Source organism: Diuraphis noxia, unplaced genomic scaffold (genome assembly GCF_037042655.1).
Source record: "Diuraphis noxia isolate RWA-SAM2 unplaced genomic scaffold, SU_Dnox_SAM2 contig0004, whole genome shotgun sequence".
NCBI classification, from domain to species: Eukaryota; Metazoa; Arthropoda; class Insecta; order Hemiptera; family Aphididae; genus Diuraphis; species Diuraphis noxia.
Genome location: NW_028301714.1, coordinates 53,200,970 through 53,223,948, shown reverse-complemented (window position 1 = coordinate 53,223,948; position 22,979 = coordinate 53,200,970).

Sequence of the window (22,979 nt, the reverse complement as noted above, 5' to 3'; positions counted from 1 at the left end):
ACAAACCATTATTATGGAACTTATTGTAATGAGGTCCATTATTTTTTTTAACTACACTCGTTTGTTTTACGCGGAATCTTACACAGCATACAGCAGTTATATCCTTGGAATCTAAATAGATAAATATCCACAAACTAAAATTATAATATATTATTGCACAACGTGTGAAATATAACTGTTATTTTTTTTTTTTGATAATTTGATAATTCACATAGGCCCCAGGTTTTTGAGTGCAATATACATTGTCTAGTCATTTGAACTCATTTCATTACGGTGCCTAGAATATTGTATGATATACAGTGCGACAATGGCGTATAAAAGATTTAATTTCCGAAGGGTGGAGGGGGTTAATTTCTACCCACCACTTACACACGCCACTGAGGAGATATAATAATTTTCATTTTGACCTAATTGATTGAATTTTGTATATAATTTTCAAATTGGCTCCTTAACCATAAGACGTCCACAATATAATATAAGAGTATTATAGATAAACCTAATAAAATATGTAACACCTTATTATCTAAGTATGACCTAGTATGTACCTAGGTGGGTTGGCCACTAAAATGCGTAAGTTGCATTTTAAAACTGCAATGATAAATCATCGTATTCAAAACATCGATCTGAACTGGATATAGACTTATCCATATCAATTTATTCAACAATTATGTTGAATTTTTTCTTACATTTGAGAATTGCTTTAAAAAGTACCATCTATACTCAACTTTGAATCGAAAAATTGGGGCCAACAAAACATTTTTAACGTTAATTCTGTCCTAAAAGTTGAATATCGAAAAAATGCTTACCTAGTAAAACCGCTATTGTTTCCAAATGTAATATATTAATTCTTTCTATTACCATAATCGCCTATAGGTACTATACCTAAATTATAAAAATAAAATTTTATTTTTTACAAATTTCACTTTTACTCTACGGAGGACTACGAAGGTACTCTTTTGAAAAATCAAAAAAAAAATCTTTATACATTATTATTAGCATTTTTAAATATGTTTTGAGCAATCATAAAAATAACTTATTCTCAATTTATTATGTATTAGAAAATAGAAAATAGAATCACCCAAATTTTAACTGTTGATTTTTAAAACCACAAGGTGAGACCAATAACTGTTAATGCTTATAATAATACACAGTAGTTATTAGTATTATTACTAGACTTAGAAAATGCCTACCTAGCGGTTAGACTTAAAATATTATGAGTTTATAATAAATCCTAAAATACATACCTATTGTGCTTCGTGTAGGTACCTGCCTGCATAATTGTAAATTGTGTAATGATTAATCGACATTGTAAACTAATTTCAGTGTCAAATAGTATTACTTATCTATAGATATAATGTTAATTGCGTAAGTTAAATCGACGGTTAATTGTTTTCTTTAATCTCAATGTATGTTGTTAAAACGACCGAGACGTAAGTAAAAGGTAGCTACTAGCTGATAGGTATAATGACAGCCCATAGTAATTTGTTGCTTTTAATTGTTTTCTTTATTAATTATTATTATGTTTATATTATGTTACTGTCTAGTGTATATAATAGCGTATACAACTTATAGCTATATTGAACTCGTTATGATTATGTATTCATCATAAACATAACCTAAACTGAACATTGTGATTGTATATTTGTATGTTATCATTATTATATAATAATTTGTAATATTATAAATATTTCAATATGCATGTACTAAGTACTTATAATTTATTATAATATTGAATTGATTTATTAAACAAAACATCTACCTTAATAGTTTAAAACTAAATTTATATTTTCTCATCAAGATAAAAATTAAGCGGTTCAAATTTGTATTCAAGTTAACAAATAAAGAACTTTATAAAATGTGGCTGTAGAAAGGTTGCATTGTTAAATATCACAGAAAGCTCCATTTGTTGCGTATGACTAGTTAATCATCTATCATTGTAAGGATCACGAGGTGACAAAAAAAAAAATGTACCTATTATTACACAATATTAATATAGGTTCTATATAACGTTATTCTACCATATTATTTTTATAATTCTATACTATAAATGTAAACGTTAAGAGAATACTGCTATAAAGGCAGTTTTATGGAGTTTCTGTTAAAAGATTTACAATTTGTTGGTGTGGTTGTTTTAGATTATCTATTATAAGCTTTTGAAAGTTAATGTTTAATCGTGGGTAAGCGAAGGTCAATATGTAAAGAAACATTTTATATATATAAATACCATCATAGAGTATTGAACGTATTATTTACGAAATAAACAAACTATAAAATAAACGCATGAAATTAATCTACTAGTACTTTAATGCATACCTAATACATTTATATGTGTTTTTTTTAAATTTTTACGTCCAACCTTAAAAAAAACTCTATGTAAAATACAATCAATTGTTATTATTTAATGACTGGTCTATAACCTCTTACAAAATATTAATAACCTCTTTAAAAAAAAATGTTTGCAAACTATAGATTAAAAGAAGAAAACAATAAAATGTACAAGAAAATTAATTTGAAGGTCTTAAAGTACCTACATAATATTTTAACATTTCTATTATTTTTTAAATTCACTTTTCTTTATCTAAATTAAATTTAAACCTGAATTTTAAAACTTAATAATTATTTAGGATAGGTAATAATCAACTTATTTAAAAACAGTTCAAAGCATATACTCGTAAAAATCAATTTCCTGGTAAATAAAATTGTACTAAACTTTCATGGTGAAAGTTTCACCTATTTTTATAAATTTAGTTTCAGCCATAAATGTATGGCCAAAATTTATGTTTTTAACTATGAATAATTTTTGTTTAGAAAAATTAAGGCATTAGAGTATCTCTATTATTAAAACAAATCTTAATATTTTCAATATTCACAATATTATATGAAAACAATCTATCGGTTTCAAAATCACAATAGAATCTTCTAATATTGTTAACTCCGTCTAGGTGTTTAGATAAATGTCATACGATAAACATAATAAGATCCCCTTGTTGGTTATTATTAACGCATCAATAAACTATTAAGTACCTATAGTTAATTATTGTTAAGAACATAAAAATCTGATATTTTATTGAGAAACAAAAATAATATTTATTAACATCTTGTTTTTTAAATTTCAACTGTCTATAAGTATCTCTTCCAAAATTTAAATGTTTTAAAAATAATGTCTTAAAAATGATAAAAAAATATTTTTTTTTGAAATAATGAAATTGAAGGTTAAGATTATTTCTTTCTAAATTGCAAAAAAAAAAACATTATAATTTTCATCAAGTAAATATTTTTAATTTCCCATTGTGTATTGCTAACTTTCTAATTATATAGATACTTAGAATATAACTGATACTTTTTATATTCATAACTCTCCAAAGTATTTTTGATGTTTGATGTGTCATAAATTATTAATAATATTTTGTTTAATTAAATATTGAAAAATCAGTACAAGTTTATTTAATACTTCAACATATAACTAGTGTAAATTCTAATATTATCATGGTAAACTTTGCATTATAACATGTATAATTTGGTACAATATTATTCAAGACACTTAATACTTTAATTAAAATTTTAAAATGCCATGATAAATAAATATTTTTTTACATTTGTGTAGCCATTTTATTTGTATAATTTAAATGCTCAGAAGTTTTCCTATTGTCAAGTCTTAGAACCATAAATCATGTATTTCATCATATTATAACAAATAACTAATAGTTAATTAACACAACTAGCTTATTTGATAATTATTTTATGAAAATAGTTAATCTTGTACTAGTTGTACTTATAAAAAGTGAGTCCAGCAAAAATTATTAATTTTTTTTTAATTTTAGTTAAAATTATTACACAATGCAATTTTCGGATTATCGTTAAACATATTATCAGAATTCATGTTTCATTCATTATTAGCTTCTAGCGTTATTTCCAATATCAAGTAAACGATCTCATACCCCGTCTTCTTTCAATTCACCTTTTTTTATAATTTGAAGTGCATATTTAAGAATTCGCATAACTTTCATTTTAGTGGAATAATTATTAGTTATTAATATTTTAATACTAGGTACTAGAGCTATTTCATATTGGCCTTCAAATCTAAATTAAGATGGTTTAAATACGATATAGGTACTACAGTGGCACATGTCATCGTGTCACGTACGCCTTCATATAATTTAGCAAATTATTATGGGTCTAATAAATTATTATGTATATATAGATTATTGGGGTTTTGATTTAAACTTTTAAGTAGGTAATTCGTTGCACCAAAATTGCTCCAAAATATATGAGACACGCATAATTTGCACTAATATGTTTGAAATGCGTCTATAATTTGGACCAAAATTAAAATCGATTATTCATTCGATTGTACATACACATCTTGATAATAGAGAATCAATAAGATATTGAAATATAATGATGATATAAATTTGAGAAGGTTATAACACAGAATATTCCATTTTTCAGAAGATTCCAAATGGTTGTTTCACTACCAAATCTATTCACATCGTTTTACGGTACATCAATATTGACTTTAAATCTTACTGCTTAGTTCTTACCTTATTTAGAAATTATTATTTTTACTACTCTACGGACTAATTTATATAGTACTAGAACAGCTTTATTGTTTCCTAAAAGACGTTCGTTTTTGGGATTATTGCTTATAGTGGTTATTGAAGACAGCGTAGACCACACCAGATTGTGCATAGTTAAAAACAAAAACATCATAAATGAGTCTTACTAGTAAAGTAGTAACTTATCTGGTTTCTAATTTAAACGTTTTCATTATATTTATTTTTTGAAATAATGTATTACTGTGACGAGATGTACCGTCACTGCACCACCCAACCCCACGGTCTACATATTGACATATTATATGCTTCATCTATTAGTAGGTATCTAAGGACTATAATAATTGGTCATAACGTAATTAAGACGAATCGGACATGTCAAACTTTATAATAATTACCGGACCTTGATAAGGGCGTGGGTCATTAGGAATCCCAAAAAATTATGACCTATATGTATAATATTATTATAATTGTTAATTGTCATTCGAGTTTATCTAGTGTCGAAGTCAATAATGGTACCGATGAAATGATGAAATTCGTTATACATAAATACTGTTTTTGTTACAAATTATAGACACTATTTTCGATTACTTTAGGTATATATCTTTATTTTGATGCAAATTATAAATTCCTTTTGAATTACGTATGATGAAGCTGACATAATATACGATTCATTAGATCAACACATTGATAATAAAGAAATGGATAGGACATAACGGTCTTATCAGCGGTAATAAACGGGTAAAATTGAGGCCAAATAAGTATATCAAGTATTGACTATCGATATAAAAGCATTGATAAAAAGGCATCAATTGCCGTTTCCTTCCGGGGACGCGGCCTCAAATATATTTAACATAATCGTGGCCTATTCATATTTTTGTTATCTATGGATATGGATCAACATGAATACATGATCCGACTTAGGCATTTAGAACTAGGTTTTTCAATTATTTAAGATATTTTTATAAAGTTAAAAATATCTCCTTATTAGACTTGATGTTTAATCATACTTAAATCTTTGAGTATTTTCTTGTTTTGTATAAAGAAGAGTTCACAAACAAAATATTTATACCATGTGATCTGAACAATTTTTAATAATTCAATACATAATGATAACAACAAATAAAAGATTTTATTAATATACCATGGTTTAAGATTTAACATTTATTTATCTTCAGATCATTAGGTATATATTTTTATACAAAAGAGTTTTGAAAAATTTGACGTTTTCAATTAATTATCTACTTACAATGATAAACCCCCCCCCCCACACACAAAAAAAAATTGAGAAAGAACAAACATAGTATGAGCATTATTAGGCTGCAACTTGTTTGTGCACAATCTATAATTTTTACCTGCAAAATCTGAACTTGTTTGCGCACACAAAAATAATTATACTATTTTAACTCAGTTACACATAAGCATTGATAATCATTGATTAACAGTATGGAAATGTAGACCAAATTAAATGTATACAATATAGTGGGAAACTGTTATTACGGAAAATAATAGACACGTATTTTATCCTAAACGTATATTTACCAATCATATTATATTAAAATTAAAATTAACATGCATTTTTAACTTGAACAAATACTTAAATATTATTTACTCCCAATAATTATTAATAAGCAAGTATTATAATATGCATTTTTAACCACGCCTATGAATACATAATAGCCAGTCCTAATTCTGTTAAGAGGACGCTACACCCGCATAATATGTTGTCTCCGTCTTACAAGTGCGTAACATAGCAAATTTTATGCTCAGCAGATCACGTTTAGCTCCGCTAGTTTAAAATTTAGAGTAAATTGACATCTTACAAAAATTAAAGGTAACATAATTATCGAGGGCATAACGTAGGCTTTTTATTATGTTTTAATTTTAAAGTGAGTTATGTGTATTTTAAGATATACAAACAATTTACAATTTTAAAATACACATAACTCACTTTAAAATTAAAATATAATAAAAAGCCTATGTTATGCCCTCGATAATAATGTTAATTTTTGTAAGAGGTCAATTTACTCTAAATTTTAAACTAACGGAGCTAAGCGTGATCTGCTGAGCATAAAATTTGCTATGTTACTACACTTGTAAGACGGGGACAACGTATGCGGGTGTAGCGTCCTCTTAAGGGGGAAGGAAAGTAAGTACTTTAATAATTTACTTATTATAAAACAAATATTAATATGCAAGGTATTAAACTATTAAAGTTTAAAAGGTAAGTTTGCGCAAACCGTGTGTATGGTTACGGCTCAACTGTTCCCAAACCAGTGGTAGTTTTGTGCCCAAACAAGTTATATTTTTGGTATTTGTCTGACTTTTGTCCAACTTATCTGTAGTTTTTCCTAGCCCTTATAGAGATAATAAAATTAGGTATATCACGAAAATTATGAAATACCCATTAATTACAGATAATTTATTATACCATTTATACATAATATTGTTAATTGGTATCTCGTATGCCCACCAATATAGCAAATAAAACTACGAGGTAATAAAACTATAACCGAAAAACATCCATCATCTACGTTTTTTGTTTATAAATATTTTATACGAGATATGTACCTATGTTGTCTATGTAAAACTGTAGTAAAATATTAAAAGGCATTAAATTCATTTTCAATTCAAAAAAAAAAAATAGATTCAATTTTAAATGTATACATTTTTTTAATTATTATAACTTATAAGACAAGTAGTATGAATAAAATAAAATTTAATGTTCAATTTTAATTTTATTTTCTACTTGTATTTTTTATCTTTTCACTCTATATTTTGGTTAATATTTTTATCTTACATTTCCATTCACGCATTTGCGTTCACTCTTTACTTTTGAGTTTTTGTCAATCTCTATTTTATTTTTAATCGATTTTCTTTGTTTTAAATTATTTTAAGATGTTCAAGGTTTTATGTATAAAATATATTTTTAATTTCTTTAGATACAAATCTAAATTGACTCTCACTTCACAGTATTCATACAATACTTTCAAGGCGACAACAAAATACCTAGTGACTTTCAATATATTTCCAATAATAATTGACAATACTGAATTATATTTTACTTTTAGTTGGATCTTCCCTTAAGCTGTATGCTGTTTTGAAGGTCAGAATTCCAAATGTTATTAAAGATTAACGTATTTGACAAATATCTTAGATAAAACTGAGTCTCTATCAAATATACTTCATGAAATCATAAAATAACAGCTCATAATGCTTATATAATAATAAATTAACAAAAATCTAATTTTAAGCAATATAGAAAACATAATGTTGTACAATGTTAATAATTTATAAAATGGCTAGTATTGACATTTAACATGACTGTTTATTTTACAGGCTCAAAATTATAGTTAAAATAAATTATTAAAAATTAAAAGAAAACTAACAATTGTTAATACATTTGAGCGATGTAAATATTTATATCGTGATTTAAACTATAGGATTACGGCACAGTTGCGGTCGATACCTTTTGGTGGCACTTGCGGTCTCTAGCTATCTTTTTTTTACATATATGATCTGGTTTTACAATACTGATATAATGTTAAACTTATACTATATTAACTTTCCTTCGAATTTTTACAGGCTTAGGACTGGCAATAAATATTATTTAATATTTACTGGTGTGCTTAAAAGTTGTTCTTTTTTTTTAAATATTTATTGTAAACTATTATGATATAAATATAAAATATATAATTATTAATTTGTAGACGCTATTATTTTATTGAGACATGTCGGTTAATTGTTATTGCCTATTTAATCAATTTTTTGTATGAAAGAAAGAATTGTTAGACATTTTTTTAAGTCTCTGTCCTCTTCATATGATTTTAATGTTTTTTTTCAATTCTACTGTCAAGTGTAATGTAACATTTTTTCCGTTTTTTTCCTTCCAAGTTTAAAAATTGTCGATCAAACAATAAGTCTCCATGCTGAGCTTCTAATTTAAGACATTTGTAAAGAGCTATAAAAAAGTTGGTCGAGGTCTATTAAATTGTTTATTTAATCTGCTGTTCCAACCTTCAACGATATTATTTGTCCTGTGTCTTTTTTGGAAGCAATTCCATATATCTTTGGATATTATTCTATTTCGCATTGACATCGATAACGTTGTACTAATAATTTGCATATAAAAATAACATAAAAAAAGGCGGGTAAGTCGTGGATGTCGCTCTGCTGTACAGTAGGTCACAAGTGGGTTACTGTAATGGATGGAATTAACTTTGAATCCAATGATATTATATCATTGTATACGAAAAACGATTCTGAGCGAAGACGGTTTACTTGTCTAGGATATATTATAGATAATTAAAAATTTTCAAATCTTAGATTTAAAAAGAAAAATTTTTATGAATTTCTAGTTTGAAATAATTTGCGAATCTTCGTGATTTTCGTGATTTTTACATATGTTGTCAAAATTCAAACTTTGAATGCTTGTAAAAAAAAATTGTGACTACGCATTTCTTTTATTTTTCAATTGCTGTTGTAAAAATATGATAGGAGCCATGATATTATATTTTTAAATCTTAGATTTAAAAGGAAAATTCTTTATGAATTTCTAGCATAAAATAATTTACGAATTTTCGTGATTTTTACATAATATGTTGTAAAATTCAAACTTTGAATGCTTATAAAAAAAAATTGTTATTATGTATTTCTTTTATTTTTCAATTGATATTGTAAAAACATGTTAGGAGCCTTGTATTAAATTTTAAAATCTTAGAATTAAAAAGAAAAACTTTTATGAATTTCTATCTTAAATTCTAATTTGAACATTGCCGTAATTTTTACGTATTTACTCAAAATTTGAACTTTAAATGCTTATAAAAAAAAATCGTACCTACGTATTTTTAATATTTTTTAACTGCTATTGTTATAACAAGTTGTTAGAAGCCTAGTATTAAATTTTCAAGCTTTTCTACCGAACAAATAATTTTTTATCGATATTTATAGAAAAAAAAAACTCAAAAAGTTGAAAAATTAAAATGTCAATAAACAGCTCAAAACAGATCTAAATATTTTGAAAATTTAATCAAATATATAAAATGCCTATATAAACATTCAGTCAAAATTTCAAGTATCTGCGGTCATTTGTTTTAGAGTTACACCAAAATAAGGAAATCGCCAAAAGTGAAAATCCAATGTTGTAAAAATTTAAATTTCAAATGCTCATAAAAATTTAATTTGAATTTCCGGTGGACTTTTTATTTGTGATAAAGATCAAAAAACTTGTAGGGAATCTAGTATTAAATTTTGAAATCTTAGATTTAAAAAGAAAATTTTTTATGAATTTCTAGCTTAAAATAATTTGTGAATTTTTGTGATTTTTACGTATTTTGTCAAAATTCAAATTTTGAATGCTTATAAAAAAAAACTGTGACTATGAATTTCTTTTATTGTAACAATATGTTAAGAGTGTTGTATTAAATTTTCAAGCTTTTCTGCCTAACAAATAAATTTTTATCAGTATTAATTTAAAAACAACTAATAATGATCGAAAATTTGAAATGCCTATGAATAGTTCAAATTAAGTCGAAATTTTTTGAAAATTGCATGGTGGATAGAATATACTTATATAAACATTAGGTGAAAATTTTATGTATCTATGGTCATTTGTTTTAAAGTTACATCAAAAACCAAAATCGATTTTGTCGAAAAATGAGTGTGCGTAAAATTTTCCGTTTTTCCCTTAATTTTTAGTTTGTTTTTCTCGATTATTTAGAAAAGTATTAAGAATTTTTCACTTTTGACCCCCCAAAGTACCACTAGATTCACTTTCTGATCAAACGAGGTACTGAAGTCAAAAATCGAAGCGAAGCACTTTTACTGCCCCAAAACGTGATGACAGACACAAAAAATAAAAACACATCATGGTAAAATCAATACATTCATCGCTCCGTTCTGAATCTAAAAGGAAAGTTCGATTTTTAAAATAGTATAGGTTTAACTTTATTATTATTAGATATATTATCAATATTGTAAAACCAGTTCATATATGTAAAAAAAATTAGTGACCGCAAGTGCCACCAAAAAGGTATTGACCGCAACTCTGGTGATACCAAACAATAGGTACTCCATATTATATTTAGGTACATTTTACCTTATAAGAAAAAACCTGGAGAAGAGAATTTAATCAAATTGTAATATTAATTTATATTGTGTGATTTTAATATAGCTGAGTGTTGACTATAATATGATACTATGTATCTACTTAGGCAATTAATACCTATTCAGTGATCTAGTGATATATTTTTATTTTATACCTATATGCTAATATAATATTATTATTGTTTAAATAAATTACTTGCCTAATTAACACTTGTACCAGTTGTACCTAGACTCTAGAGTTATTGTAGGTACACAATATTATACTCTTAATGACCAAATTATGCTTTTTTCGTTTTTGAGAGGTATGTTAACACTTAAATTGTTTTATTCTTCATAATACTACCAAAGTTTATATTTATGTCCCAAACCTACTGAATAATTATGTTTAGTCTACAATAAATAAATTTATACATATTTAATTATTTAAAGATAAGTAATCTAATATCATGATATGTCATCTATGTTTATACATATTTTATAATCTTCATAATATGATCGTATTATAATCACTAATCAGGGATTGAAAACGAATCTAAGATAACCGGTTTTAATTCATTGATTAAACCTTGTATATATCAATTTATACACCAGAACACATCAAGAAAACATTATTTTTTAAAATAGTTTTTTGTGTTTCATAATATAAATTAGTATCAGATATTTTAGATATTTAACAAGAAAGATATTGTACATTTATTTTTTTAATACAATAATTATAATATGAATATTACCAATAATTAATAAGTAGGTAATAACTATAACTTAAAAATATTAATGATAATTTTTGTACACAATAAATTGTTATCTATGAATGAATACGTATTCATATAAATATTATTAAATAAAGACAGAGATCAAATCGTTAAAATTTTACACCTCAACATAATGAAAATTTATCAGAAATTATTTTTTTTACCACAATACATATTATATTATACTATATTATGTTATAACTATAATAAATTAATAAAAAAATTAATTGTCCATCACGTTAATACGTTAACTTTTAATTTATAGCGTTTAAGGAATATAATTATAACAATTATAACATATTTTTTTTATATAAATAAATGTATTTACAATCTGTTATATAATAAAACAATAAGTAAATTTGAGATTTTTTACAAGGTTTGGAGACTTGTGTGAAGGGTACGTCCATTGACACTACTTTAAACTGGTTTTTTTTAATGATATATTTGCATAATTTTTTGAATGTTTTCTTGACATGAAGTTTTCTAAACTTAGTGTTAATTTTTTTTTTTAATTTTCCAGATGATAACATAAATACAAGAGTTAAAGAGCATAATAATAATACAGTTATAGTAGAGGCTATACTACTCACTTTTATGAACTGTTTGAATGTTTTAGTTGGTCAATAAAATTGATTGATATATTTTTTATGTAAATTTTAATGTTTAAAACTCGAATTCTATTGTAAAAGTTTCATCATCTCTGACGATCCAGAGTACATTTGAGATTGTTCGTAATACCTACCTATTTTTGATAGGAAAACTTAAATTGTATTTATAAGAGTTTAAGCATAGTTTCCTCAAATGGGGTAGCATAAAGTATTGAGGGCTGTAGAATATGTTTACAAGAGAAACATAGACATTTTGAACTTCGGGTAGTTTATCGATTGATTAAAAGGTAAAGCATATAAAGTATTTTGAGTCGTTAGTATCCTTGATGTGGTTTTGAAGAAATGTGAGGGCAACAAGACATAATAATGTTTATGTTATTCAATCAAGTTTCAAGTATAAAAAAATATTTTAAAAAGCATGATGTTAAGAGAAATATTTTGGATAAGCGTGGGTCAGAATAGATTCCTAATAGGTATTTAAATTTCATTATTTTTTTGTAATTTTGATACCAAAAAATCCGTGAAACCGATCATTTTTAAAATATTTTGTTTGAATATTTGTAGTATATTTTAGTTGTGAATATTAATTTGGCGCAAATAAAATTCTAAGGTTTGCTACAGATTTTAAAAATATTCATTGCCTACTGATATTGGCATCCTACTTAGTTTCATATAGTATCATAAATTCATTATATACCTACTACTTCATGACACATTGATCATCAACCGACTAATAAATTAATCATAATAATAAAAAGCAATTTTCTTCTACACTTGAAATATTTATAAATGGTCACTGACATAAAATATTATCTGCAACATTCTGGGGACCTATATAATAACAGTATAACACTAATTTAAAATTATTAGTACTTTGATAAAACATTTGTTAGTCTTTTTTACTGTATGTTCATATTTTCAATCTATCAATGATACCTGCGTCAATGAAATCATTAAATACGCATAAAATTTAAATCCTATCATTTACTTGAACTGTCAAAATATTATCTAATTACTTTCTATAGATTTTCATGTACATGATTATTCACCTCGTTAAATCGATTATCTACTTATTATTATCATACATGATATAAAATGCGTGTATAATATTATATATTGGACACATCATCTATCTATCAAACAAGTAAGTCATAATATTAGTATTGTAATCAATGTTTTCGTGAAATATACTTACAAATTGTATCATTAAGTTAAAATAACTTAGAGCTACAAGATTTTTAAGCAATTATTTTACAAGCTACAAAATAAATAATAAGCCAGAGTATATAAAATAATAACTATATAATTTAGTTTTGAAAATATAATGTACTTATATAATATTCTTTTTCTAGGTTTTTGAGGTTAAGGTGAAGTTTTAAATTTATATTTTCGTTTTTTAAAAAGGAGTTGGTGCCGTGACTTGCTAGGGAACTAATATAAAAAAAAAAATAAAAATCAGTATATATAAACATAGCTAGTTTTATACAACTTTCAGTCAAGTGCCATTAGTGGGTGGCTTCTTACTCATGTACTCATGTATTATTGTAACCCTTATCAAATATGCTAGTTGTGCATAATTGTACAGATTGTATATAACATTGTGTAAATAAAAAAAATAAAAATATTTTCATTTTTAAAATACCAACCCCTTTAATCACTGACCGAAAATAAATACTTTCTACGGTAACTACTAGTGAAATTAATAATTGATTAACTAAAACAAATTCGAATTCTATTTATTATAATTATTGTGATATTAGATCCTATATCATAATAGAATAACCATTTTAGTTATTTTAAAAATTTAAACGGAAAACTTAAGCGGCCGATTTGATCTTTTTTTCTCACTTTAATTATTATAATTATATATTTTAATGCAAAAAAATAAATAGTTATAAATATTATTTTTTGTTAAGTCTCTGTCGTGAATTTACTTACTTATAACTATAATACTACACGAATCTATAAAATTATTTTCTAGGAAATATCTTTTTTAAAAATCAAGATTGTGTTTTCCTTTATACTGTTTTTCCAATTCATGTGTAGATTATTAGTTTATATTAAAATTTAAAAAATATAAATTATGATATAATATGTATTACGTTATTTTTTTAATTGAATGAACGTGATTACGTGAATGTAATACGTGAGTATGAAGTTGAAACGAATGTTCCAAAGACTGACCATTATTCTGTGTACATCATTAACATATTTATTTGACACTACATTGTACGAAAAAAAAAATTAAATTCTATTACTGGAATAATAGATATTATAGTAGCTATTCTCAAGGTTATATAAACAAATTACTTATCAACATAGTAAAAACTATTGAATTTATTTGTAGGCTTTGAAAATATATTTTAAATGGTGCTAATTTATGAAGAACTTAATAATAGTAACTTAATAATTGAATATTTTTTCCATTAGACAATAATTTTTTTGTTTCCTTATACATACATTTTGGCTTTTTTTTTAAAGTTATTCAGATTAGTTAATTACATAAAAACAATGTATATAATATATATATACTGTACATAATTTCGTCTTTAATAATAAATTTAATCAAATTCTGATTTTTTTAAATATTTAAGTAAGTAGGTGTACTTAAAGACATAATTTATAACTTAACTATGTACCTAGATTATTATACCATTTAGGAGTGCTCTGGTGACACAGACTTTTTTTCAATTGTGAATCATCGTTTTTCCTGTACATTTTTTAACAAGATTAACTTTTCTAAGAGAAAATCACTAAAACCAAATTTTGAAAGAGTTAGATAATTGCTGAGTTGTTTAAAATTGTGTACTAATAAAAATATATTTGAAATTTATTGAGTTTATAATTAGTTTAAATTTATAGTAATTACTAATTAGCATTATATTTATAAAAAAATGTTGTAAAAGTTGTCAGAGTATACCTATAATAATTACTAGATTAAATTATACAATATAAAATATAAAATATAATCATAATTTTTCATAGCAAGAGAAGGACCTATCTTGTAGATAATAAATTACACTATAGATAATTATATCCACCCCATTCGCATATTGTGTAATTTGTTAGATAAATAAACGCACATTATTTTTTATTTTGTAGGTACTATTTGGGATTACATAATATAATTGTGAACTACCAGAGACAAATATATAACAACAAAAATTAGTGTGCATCTGCAATGAAATTGTAATAATATTATAAACATATTAATAACGTGTCATAATCCGATTCCTAAAATGTTTTCATATGGAAGAACTGTATTGTGGTGGAAGACAACTCAATGTCACAAGCAACCTCGAATATCGTGCGTTATGCACATGTAACATTCGCGAGCAGTATGTCGAAGTACTAGTGGTAATTTTGTACCTTTAATCAAAAACAAAATTTTTTGAGTTAACATATTAGTTCTATGCACTTTAAATTTGTTTTAAACATTTTTTTTTCAATATAAAATATTAATATCGTGAGTTTGTGTTTGTGTATACCTCATAGGTACCTAGTTCGAATTTTCAAGTGCGTGTTCAATACTGGTGAATACAATTTTATTCTATAAGACTATTTATAAATTATTATACTAAGGTATCATCAATTTTAAACTTGTCTTGATCTTTATTATATTATATAATTATTTATAATTAAAATGATATATATACAGGGTGATTTTTTTATCGAAGAACACTCATACTCATACACTCATACTTTTTTAAATAATGAGTGCTCTTCGATAAAAAAATCACCCTGTATATTATACACTAAAATAATATTTAACTTATAACATTTAAAAAAAAATAGTAACAATAATTTAAATTTAATGTTTTTATTTTAAGAATAAATAAATATTTATTCAAGGTGTTTCTAATTAAGTTAATTATCAATTTTCTTAAAAGTATTAACATTTTAAGAAAAAATTTCATAGATTTTTTAAAATAATATTTTTTCTGAAATGGCATATTATTATGCAAAAATGTAATTTGGTATTAATTTATAACTTAAAAATATTTAAAAATATGAATACTTAACCAAAGACGTAGATTGAAATTAATATTTAGGTAGGTACCCTGTTTATCACATCAATACTTAAATTACCTATAAGTTATATAGTTATATTACTAATAATGTATATGTATAATATATATTATATATCACTAGGAATTTGAAATTTTCTTTTAATCCTCACAACTATCTATTAATTACTCGTTTGAAATTCAAGTTTTGCATATTGAAAATTTTGAATTTATGATTTTTAGAAAAAATATTCTGCTTTGGAATAGGAAATTCTGACACTTATTTTCAACATTCAAAATATACGGCTGTATTAACTTAAAAAATAGTATAATATATATATATTTTTTTAAACATGTTACTTTATAATAACTTTAAAAAATGAAAAAAAAAATATTTCCAAAAACGTAAATATTCTTTGGAAAATAATTCAAAACCCCAAATTGAAATCATGTATATTCTATAGTTTAGGTATCAAATATTCCTATAATTGTTCCTTTCCACTATTAAAATGCACTACTGTGCGTCAGTACTTTGGCCCACCCTTTACTAGAGTTTGGATGTATAATATGAAACCCTACTCAAGTAGATACACTTAGTAAATAAGCTAGACAATATTTAATAGCAAAAACGATTTTTACATTTTGTAGTATTTAAATTAAATATGAAAGATCAATCAGTTGTAGATATCTAAAGATAGTTAACTAGGTATAGGTTTAGCATCTTTTCAATGTGTTTTTTAACAATGTATCATTTATTTAGAAATTAATGAATGATATTATTAACTAGGTATTATGAGTTACTTAGGTTGATAAAATAAAATGTAATAAATAAAATGGCGTATAATAGCGGCCCATTTGTAATGCCATCAAGTCAGAATAATTATACCTTCTTTAATCTTCTTCTTTGATACTTAATAAAATTATACTTTTTGATTTTTTTTCAATGAATAATAATTTTCAAGTTTGTGGCATGATGCCTCTATCATATTATATCATATCATATTATCTTCATCTATCAATGTAGGTATATCTTACACATTCCTTTTTAGTTGTTAATAAATAAGTCATATTAGGTGTAACAAATGTATATATAAATATGTACTTTTTTTACGTATATTGTTATTTATCGTTACTATTTATTGACACAGATTATTTTATTTTATTTTAGTATAAATCATTTCAAATGTTATTTATGCTTTAAACAAATTTAATAGAAAATAAATGTTTAAAATATTGTTTGATTACATGTTTATGTTATATTGAAGAATTAATTTACACATATTGTTATTGGCTATTTATAGTACTAGGGTACTGTAACGCCCGCAACTGTAAATAAGATTTATGAATTGAGAATTTTTCTGGTTTTAACTTAAGATTCACTCAATTTTTCTTTAATTTATTAACCATTAATAGTGCGTATTTCAATGTCTGTAATAATATAAAAAAAAAAATAATACGTCATGGTAAAAACTTTAATTAATTAACAGTAAAATATTATTTTATAATAAAAAAAAAACATATAAACGCAACGCCAAATTTTAATATCTTGAAGATTAAATATACATAATAATAGTATGACGACACTCTTTGCCGATCTTGACCTACATGACAACACGAGTAAATTTTTTACACTCCAATTAATATTTTTAGAATTTTCTATTATACAAATTATATATAAGTTAATTATATGGGTTATCAGATTAAACAGTTAATACAGAAACCAAAAAGGCAGGTGCTATTTGTATCGGTTATGAATTTTATTTTTACCGTTAGAATTTAAAGCGATTTTTTTAAGATTGTGTTACAGTAACTTGTTATATTTTGATAACAAAATAAAGTAGCTACATACGCTTTGGTTACTTTCAACAACTTATTTTTGTGCAACTATCTTAAAATTGTATTTATTGTTTTATTGTAACTTTTGTACAATTTATTGCATCATATAGACATCACGAAGATATTTATTGAAACACGATGCTTCACAGTAATAATTGTCATTGAACAACATTTTAATACGAATTAAAGGGGGCACGAACTCCAATTTTAAATGTATCAAAGCCGGTATCTTTTAGTTCACTTTGAAGTTTTTATAAAATATAGCAATTCGTTACTGTTAGTTGAAACTATATCATTGAAAATAACGCATTAACTTTGTTTGAAATTCAAAGAATATTTTTCTGTTGTAAGTAATGAAGTCGTATTACATATTACGTATTATACGATCATAAATTAATAATTACGAATACTCAATTATTTTGTACCTATACATTACTAAAACATTGCCAAAACTGTATTCAACTCATTTTAAAATGCAGGTTAGCACATCTACAGTAGTGATTTAAGTCTAAATTGTTATTATTATTCACATTATTCATGATAATATTATTCCGTAAAAACATCAATTCGACACGAAGTATACCCTAGTCAACAACGATTGCACCACCTCGTTCAAAGAACACATCTATTTGAGTAATTACTAACTACATAATATTGTATCATATTGTTATCCAATATTCTCCAGTAGTACCGACATTTTATAATAGGTGCCAAACTTAAAGACTTAAATACTTTTTAGTGTTTTTATGAACGCATATTAGGAATATTAGTGAAATGTTGACACCTTTAAAATCAGAAACCATGAATTACCAAAGGAATTTTCAAAAAATGATTTTCAATATACTATAATTATTGTTAAGCTCTCACTCGGAACGTGAATTATTTGCATTGCCACATAGATAATTTTATATCGATTGTATGACGATGCCCCGCAGCAATTTTGCCAATAACTCAATCTCCTCTTACCAAAATGCAATTCTACTTATATATCTATTATCTATAGTAACATTTTTGAGCGATTAATTGATTTTTTTTTAACTCGAATCAACAATCATTAAATATATTAACTTAACAATATATTAACGAACAATCAAATTAATTGAAGATTGCAGTGTTCTCATTTTAAAACGACAAAAACGTTTTTATAAAATCAAAAATGTATCTTAAAAATAATGAAAAATCTTAACATTATAGATATAAATAAAAATAATATAATACTTGGCAGCAGGTGAATTATCTTTAATATTGACTATTTGTTGTACAAAATAAGGGTACTAGCAAATAATATGATACCGTAGTCAATAATATGCTTTTTGTTTGTTTTTTTTTATAAAGTATTCCTGAAAAGTCATCTAACATTAATGATATATTTTAACATTTTTTAACAGTTTAACAGTTGATAATGCAAAATTATTCACAAATTATTAAAAACAAATTACATCGATAAATATATAAAGGTGCAATAGAATAGAAAAATAGAATAATAGTATAAAATTATATACGAATAATATTTTTTTAAATTAAATTTATGATTGGTGAAGATAAGGTATCGGCTGCATCCGAGTTGTACCCCAAATTAAGAATTGCTATACTAGTTTGGTCCAGGATTTTTACAGGTACTACACTAGTTTATAGGTTCTTAATTTATTTTTTTTGGTGAGTACTACATAATTTCATTTTCCTTTCCATTTTAACATACTTAGGACTGTCTATGATCTCATTAGACCAAAGATATGATTAAAAAATGTTTTTTCACAGTTTATTCTACTGTATAGAATATCCCTTGGCTACGCCATTGTACTACTGTAGCGCTTCGTTTCTAACGAACTAAGGCACATTGGATATTGTTCGTAGTATTTTTTGATTGGAAATACTTGAATTTTATTTATGTGGGTTTTGGCACAGTTTCCTCAAATAGGGGAAGCATAGCGTACTATAATGGCCGTAGAATTTGCTTTAAAAGAAGCAGGGAGCATTTTAAACTTAAATTTTGACGATTGATTAAGGGATAAAGAATTTTAAGCTGTTTGTAACCTTGTTGTAATTTCAAAGAAATGTGTGGGTTCTGAGTTAATTTTTTGTCAAAGATAACTCTTAGATATTTTATAATTTGAAATCAATATATATGTTATCACCATTAAGTACTAAAGGGGGTGGGGTTTCGGGTCGAAAACGTGTGAATAATACTACTGTACTTTTTGTAGAGTTTAAGATAATTTTGCATTTTTTCACCCAGCACTTTATTTTGTTTAAATGACTCTGCTATGTTTATATCTTCTCCAGACATTTTAAATTTAATTAAAATATAATTTACTAAGTATACGTATAATTAGGTCAAATTTCCTTCAAACTAGTCTTTTATTGCCAAAAACATAACTAAATATATTTGGTACGTAACTACATTTTGATTCTTTCAAAAAATTATTAGGTATCTAATTTTGACAAAATAAGTGTCTTTGCTTGGAGTTCAACGTATGTATATTATGTAGGTATATTGGTATATGAGCTAATAAAACAATGAAAACATAGTAAAATGATGATGTTGAATCAATCAGATATAAAAATAAATATTTTTCAGACTTCAGTTGTAAGTTATACTTATTATATTTTATTTAAAATAACTCACAGAAACATTGGCCATTGAGACAGCTTCTATACGTATTAGATGTACAATGTAGATTATACACCTGCCAAAGAAAATAAAATACTTGATATTATAATCTACCTATTTCATAAGTGTTGTTAAATTTATTGGACATCAGACGTATTATATATTAAAGAATGTACGACCTAGCGTAAACTGTATTGTATACTATACAATATGGGTTTACGGTGAGAGTTAAAGTATCTCTATAAGTAAAATCAATTAAATATAAGTACATTATATACTGAGATTGGTTATAAAAATTAAATTACTAAATATCATATAATTTACGTGATAAATAGTAAATGCTAGTATAAAGATAGTAAGTAGGTACTTACTAGTTATTATATGTCTATAAAGTGTCAAACTGTCAAATAAAAATTAATTTATAAAGCCACTAACTACGGTGAACAATTAATAACTATTATATGGATACCAGCTAACTCGAAAAGAAGATTAAATGAACAAACAAGCTTAAGTTGCAGAACCAAAAATTCACCAAATATTAATTAAACAAATTTTTAACGAAAATGTAAAAATTACTCTAAAATCTTAATAAATCATTGAAGAAAGATGATAAAATATTTGGAACAACCAAGTATAAAAATTGAACAAAATTAAATCAATTCAAAGTGGAACTTGGTGGATTTCAGCACTAAAAGTTAAAGCAAAGGATAAACAGTAATTCAATATAGACTTCACATATAGGTCGAACTAGGATCAATCACGGATTTATGATGGAAAGAGAAAAACTGCCGCTGTGCAAATCCGGTAAAGGAATTATTCTCTTAGTAGGTATAATATAAGACATATAAATCATAAACATAAATAATAGCAGAATGAAGCAAATAGTTAGCCAATGCCCAATACCTAAGTATATTATACTCAATATTTGATGAAACTATATACATTTTATCATAACACATAACTTTGATTTACCGTTCAGAACAAATTACAAACAAATTCCTGATTAAATTAAAATTATTGAGGAATCTAATAAATTAAATTTGAAAAATCGCATATAATGCAAATTATTATATCTAATTAAAGGATATGTAAATAGAATGCAACTATAATAAACATGACTACAACGAATAATTACATACATTAATTCAAATTCTGATTGGAACTTGGAATTATGAACCATAAAAAACTGAATAATTCATACATATATATTAAATATTAAATTAATATTCCATACGTTTATGTATAAATGTATATATATATTTTTTTAAAGAAATACGTACCTTAAGTTAGTCTCTACATGAAAATGATAATGCATACAATATTTTGATTTAATACCCATAGAAATATTATAGAAATAGTTTTATATGCTTCAAAATATGTTCATACGACTCTTTAAATACCTATTCGTATTATCAACTGATGCAATATAAATTTCACAATATTTAGAATATAAGTTACACGATTTCAACTGTCTTGTCTTGAGGGTCCAGGGTAACTATAGAGGTGCTTAGCTAAACACCAATTGAACTTATCATTATATTTATTATATACTTATCACATCGACGCTATATGTACTAATTAATATTAAGAAAAAGGAGTTGTATTAGCTATTTGGTATGGCATTGATAATGTTATATTTTAACAGCTAGCACAATTTCTTAGCGGCGCTGTTTCGCAGTCTATACGTTTGATTCAGCGTTAAACTACGTAATATAATATATACTGTATTAATTTATACTAAATACTTATTTTGCATATAACTATACAAACAGCGTATGTTATCACACTGGATCCATTATATTGTATATGTTGTCAAATTGTTTTGACCTTATAGAATCATCCAAGCCCACTTACTGACTTTGGAAATAGTGGGCTGTAACAATATGAATTGTTTTAGATACACCTAATTATATGGTTTTAAAATAATTGAATGCCTAAACAATTTGTAGAATAGACATTAACAATACAAGAAAAATGTAAAGCATTTAATATTTTGTAAGGCCAACTCTCCCACATTTGACACTTTTAAAAATAAGTTTTCACTCATGATTCTGCGTAAAATCAAAACATATTAGCACACTGTGGTGAGTACGTTGGTATTATTTGTAATAGTTCAACTTTACAGATGTTTAAAAATATAAACAAGCATTGAAGCGATACTATTTAATATTTATAGTAAGTATATATTAACTAAATCTAAACCCATTTATCCCATTTTGATAACAAATCAATAACAAGATCCGAACAAGGGCCAGCGTTAGGTTTTTCGAGACCTTAAATTTATAGAAAATTTAGGTATTTAACAACCCCACTCACCACTAAAGAAGAAAGGAACTAATAGATACATTATATTTTCCTAATTATTTACCCGAGTACCTATATAGCTAATGATTATTTATACACTATACGCTTATAATAATATTAATATAGTTTTTAATATCTTAATAATTTATTAAGAAAAGTATTTAATGTTAAAATAAAATTGAGTTTCATTTTTAACCTGAATT